This window comes from Bufo bufo, chromosome 2 (genome assembly GCF_905171765.1).
Source record: "Bufo bufo chromosome 2, aBufBuf1.1, whole genome shotgun sequence".
NCBI classification, from domain to species: Eukaryota; Metazoa; Chordata; class Amphibia; order Anura; family Bufonidae; genus Bufo; species Bufo bufo.
Genome location: NC_053390.1, coordinates 282,514,241 through 282,519,965, shown reverse-complemented (window position 1 = coordinate 282,519,965; position 5,725 = coordinate 282,514,241).

The window sequence follows — 5,725 nt, the reverse complement described above, 5'->3', positions numbered from 1 at the left end:
TAACTTTTTTCAATTTACATACACTTAAAATAACATATGTAAAAATATTTTTCCATGTCAAATGTGCCCATAGCCTTTAAGCTTAAAAAATACATTAAAGGACATTAAACCATTTTTGGGAGTTATTTAGACATCCTATTGCTGAAATGTTTCATGTGCCCAGGTCAGAAAATGAAAGGTGATTGATGAACGCTATATTTTTCATACTTGAGATGTAGTAGCGGCGCAACCAGGTAAGTTTCCAGACGTCTGTGTCTTTTGATTAATATCTTTATTGTAGTATTTTACAGTTGACGCACTTCAGTGCATCTGTGAACTTACCTGGTTGTGCCGCTGCTGCATCCCATATTTTACTTCTTCATTGCATCCTTGGTCTGGCACGCTGTACCTGAAGGGAGAAGCTTGGCTGCATCGGACTCTATTTACCACAACAGGCCCACATCAGGTCTTGCGCTCCCAGCGCAACTTTCTCAGGTGAGAAGCTCTACCCTACGAGCCGGTCACGGTCTAAACGGACCTTCCTATGTAGTTCTGCTCTCTTTTTCTCTTTTATATTTATCATACAAGCCCTGCAATTGGGATATTTAACTTTGGACAGTAATTATTCCAGTAGTTCCCATCTTTTGCACTGAAATCTGTCTTCTACATGTCATTGTCATTTCTGACTGCCAAGAAATCTTATTCCTCTCAAAAATATATACAATATACACTCACCTAAAGAATTATTAGGAACACCTGTTCTATTTCTCATTAATGCAATTATCTAGTCAACCAATCACATGGCAGTTGCTTCAATGCATTTAGGGGTGTGCTCCTGGTCAAGACAATCTCCTGAACTCCAAACTGAATGTCAGAATGGGAAAGAAAGGCGATTTAAGAAATTTTGAGCGTGGCATGATTGTTGGTGCCAGACGGGCCGGTCTGAGTATTTCACAATCTGCTCAGTTACTGGGATTTTCACGCACAACCATTTCTAGGGTTTACAAAGAATGGTGTGAAAAGGGAAAAACATCCAGTATGTGGCAGTCCTGTGGGCAAAAATGCCTTGTGGATGCTAGAGGTCAGAGGAGAATGGGCCGACTGATTCAAGCTGATAGAAGAGCAACGTTGACTGAAATAACCACTCGTTACAACCGAGGTATGCAGCAAAGCATTTGTGAAGCCACAACACACACAACCTTGAGGCGGATGGGCTACAACAGCAGAAGACCCCACCGGGTACCACTCATCTCCACTACAAATAGGAAAAAGAGGCTACAATTTGCACGAGCTCACCAAAATTGGACTGTTGAAGACTGGAAAAATGTTGCCTGGTCTGATGAGTCTCGATTTCTGTTGAGACATTCAAATGATAGAGTCCGAATTTGGCGTAAACAGAATGAGAACATGTATCCATCCTCTGATGGCTACTTCCAGCAGGATAATGCACCATGTCACAAAGCTCGAATCATTTCAAATTGGTTTCTTGAACATGACAATGAGTTCACTGTACTAAAATGGCCCCCACAGTCACCAGATCTTAACCCAATAGAGCATCTTTGGGATGTGGTGGAACGGGAGCTTCGTGCCCTGGATGTGCATCCCTCAAATCTCCATCAACTGCAAGATGCTATCCTATCAATATGGGCCAACATTTCTAAAGAATGCTATCAACACCATGTTGAATCAATGCCACGTAGAATTAAGGCAGTTCTGAAGGCAAAAGGGGGTCCAACACCGTATTAGTATGGTGTTCCTAATAATTCTTTAGGTGAGTGTATACGACATACATTCTAGCATAATTGGAAAATGATGGACAAATGGTCTGATCGTGGTATGGCTGGCCACACACAGCAGGCCACTTCCATCTGCAGGAGCCAATGTCTACACAGAAAAGCGGTGGGCATGGCCTGCTGTGTGTGGCTGGTCGCACCGTGAACAGACCATTTATCCTTACATTTTGCTAATCACTGTAGTTTAATTCCTTGACAAATTTATATTACAAGCTGTTGATATACTTTGAATCCCTGAAGCCTGAAGAACATATGTAACCCTTAACCCCTTAGGGACCCATAACGTACCGTTACAGCATGGTTACCGAGTCCTTAAGGACCCATGACGTACCGGTCATACCGGTTTAAAACTACATTGCGGCGCGGCGGGGGTTAATCGGAACAGGATGTCCGCTGAAATCATTCAGCGGGCATCCTGTCACAACGCCGGGGGGGGGTCATGTGACCCCCCCGTATCGGCGATCGCAGCAAACCGCAGGTCAATACAAACCTGCGGTTTGCTGCGTTTCCGGTCCATTCGGGTCTCCGGTGACCCGATGAACCAGAAAAGGATGGTGATCGGTGGTGTGGTTACACACCACCAATCACAGTCCGAGCATTTGGGGTCAGCGTTGCTGGCCGTTGTGCTGATTGGTGCTGTCCTTGGTGCTGGAGAGAGGCGGGAGATTCAAACTCTCTGTGCTCCTCTCTCCCTTCCTCTTCCTGCTGCTGCACCTGCACCTGCACCGTCCAGCACCGTCCTCACCAGCTCCTGCGATCCCCCCGTCGGCACCCATCACCCTCCTGCACCCATCACCCTCCAGGTAGGTTAGGGTCAGTGAGGGAGAGGCACCATTAGGCAGGGATAGAAGGGAGAGTTAATTAGGGGGAAAAAAACTTTAACTGATTTATTGTTTTTGGTGGTCTCTGGTGGTTGGGGTCCACAGCACTTAGCTGGGAGACCCTAGACCCACCCAGGGGTGCTTCCACTTCAGGAGCGCCGTCAGCAGGTGATGGACGACGTCGTCCCAATGACTCAGGAACAAGCGGAAGAAGAGACTGCCAGGGCCCCAAATCAACCGCCGGCAAGTCCAGCTGTTGGCAGAAACTTGATCCTTGGGGCCCGCAAGTAGAGCAAAAGGGAAGCCTCAGCGGTAAGGGATGCCGCGCTCTTTAAGGAGGTTCAAGAGTGGACGCAGGCCAGCGCGCTGGGCTAGGGTATGGCGGGATAAGTCCAATAGTAAGATAAAGGGGGCACCTTCATAGGACAGGGACAACATCTGTCGGGCTTTGAGCAGGATCTGATCCTTGATGGCATAGAAGTGGACTCTGCAAATGACGTCCCTTGGCTTCGAGGGATCAGGGTTGGGGGGCCTCAATGCCCTATGGGCTCTGTCGATTTCGATGTTGGAGCTTTGTGGACGTCCCAGGAGATCATTGAAAATTTTCACAATGGTAGGTAAAAGTACCGCCTGCGTTATCGACTCAGGAAGGCCTCTGATCCGAATATTGTTGCGGCGGCTTCTATTTTCAACATCATCCAGGTGATATTGCAAGGTGTGCAGTTGCGCGTCGTGGGACTGTAGTTTGTCTTTCAAGGCTTGCACGTCTGCAGACAAGGAAGCATGTTCCTGTTGAACGGCGTCCACCTTTGTATCAATCAGGGCCATCTCCGAGCGTACTTGTGTGAATTCTCTTTTACATTCTTGTAAGATGTTAGCTGCAAAGCTGGAGATGTCTGCCTTGGTGGGTAGCGAACACATCAGGTTGCGTAAGTCCGCCATAGTAGGTGGTCGAGAGTCCTCGTCAAACTGAGGAGCAGGGGACGAGGGTCTCTGGAACAATTGTGGGAAGCCCTGGGGGGCTGACGCTGCAGAGGCGGCCAGGGTCTGTGTGCCTGGTGAAACAGCGCCATCGTGGCGTGGATGGGATCCGTCCCATGATGAGCCTGTGGACCAGTGCGGGGATGTCGCTAGGGATGGCCCAAGAGAGTGAGGCGAGAGGGGTTCCCACAACATGTACGGGGAAGAGGCCATAACCCACGGTGAGTTCGGGGCCTCTCTGTCAGCCTCTCCGGGTTGCCCTCGGTGAGAAGCATCGCCCTGCATCAGGTAATGTCCCATATGGCTGGCTGGGGCACATAACCAGGGGGACCCAGTAGGAGATCCTGTCCCCGGGCGCAGTGAGGCCGTTGATGGGCTGGAGTTTACATGTCCCCGTGTAGTGGGGTGAGAGGCTGTCTGAGGAGCCCTCTGTAACGGGGGGAAGTCTTCTTCACTGACCTGCATTGCTGGAGAGCGCGGAGACAGCGCGGCGGCTGTCAGGCTTCCTCTCTGAGCTGGAGGTGAGAGCTCAGGGTGCGGTCCAGGGCCTCCTTATTCCAGGTTATGGAGCGTCTGGGCTTGACCGGGATCGCTGCGTAGGGTCGACACCGATCCGGTGAGTGGTGGGGAGATCCTGGTGCCGCTAATATTGTTGCATGCGGAGTCGCATCAGGGCCGGCGGTGCCATCTTGGAAGTGCTCGGCGTGCTCGGCCATGTCGGGGCCCAAAGTCGCAGGCTGTCTAGCAAAGAGCCTAGGTAAGTCCCCTTGTGAGGATGTCAGGGGGGCCACAGAGCGGGCCCTGCCCTTTTTAGTCACCTTGCCCATTGATAGAGGGTAGCTGGAAGTGGTTTTTCTCTGATGCTGTGGAGGAGCTCGTAGCACACACGTCCTCACTCCTGCATAGCTAGCCACGCCCCCCGAGATTCGGGATTTTGTTGTCAATCCAGGAATCCAGATTCCCACAGTGGGCTTCACTGAAATTGACTTTTTTAGTTTTTTTTTCAGTGACCCATTTGTGAATCTGATGGTGGAGCAGACGAACCTGTACGCCCAACAGTTCGTTGCTCAGCACCCGGGCTCCTTTTTGGCTAGACCCGGTGGCTGGACGCCGGTCAGTGCAGCCGAGATGAGGACATTTTGGGGCCTCGTGCTGCCCATGGGTCTAGTGCAAAAACCCAGTGTCAGGCAATACTGGAGTGGGGACGTCCTCTATCAGACCCCACTCTATAATATGGCCATGACACGCCCCCGGTTTGAGGCCATCCGGAAATGTCTGCATTATTCAGATAATGCAGCATGTCCCTACGTACCTGGAAGGGAGGTCGCGGTTGATGAGTCTCTCGTTGCGTTCAAGGGGAGACTCAGTTTTCGCCAATACATTCCCACTAAGCGGGCGAGGTATGGCGTGAAAATGTACAAAATTTGTGAGAGTACCTCAGGGTACACTTACAAATTTCGTGTGTACGAGGGGCGAGATTCCTGTATTCAACCCCCAGAATGTCCCCCCACTCTGGGTGTTAGCGGGAAACTCGTGTGGGACCTTATGCACCCACTGCTAGATAAGGGTTACCACTTGTACGTGGATAACTTTTATACTAGCATTCCCTTGTTCAGGTCCCTTGCCGCCAGATCCACGTCCGCTTGTGGGACTGTGCAGAAAAATCAGCACGGCCTCCCTGCCCACCCCCTCCAGGTACCTATCCCCAGGGGTGAGACCCGTGCCCTTACCAGTGGAAACCTGTTGCTGGTCAGGTATAAGGACAAGAGGGATGTCCTTATACTGTCCACAATCCACGGTAACAGCATCACCCCTGTCCGAGGTACCGCGGCAACGGTCCTCAAGCCCGATTGTATTGTCGACTACAATCGGTATATGGGAGGAGTTGATCTCTCTGATCAAGTCCTCAAGCCATATAATGCCATGCGCAAAACCCAGGCATGGTACAAAAAAGTTGCCGTCTACTTGGTACAGGTTGCCTTGTACAACGCTTTTGTACTATCCCGAAGCGCTGGCAGCACAGGGACATTCCTCCAATTCTATGAGGCAGTCCTCAAGGACCTGATTTTTTCTGACCGGGAAAGAGCAGGCCGGAGTACCTCGGGAATTGGAGGCGCCCGGATCGTCCCTGGCCAACATTTTCCAGGTGTG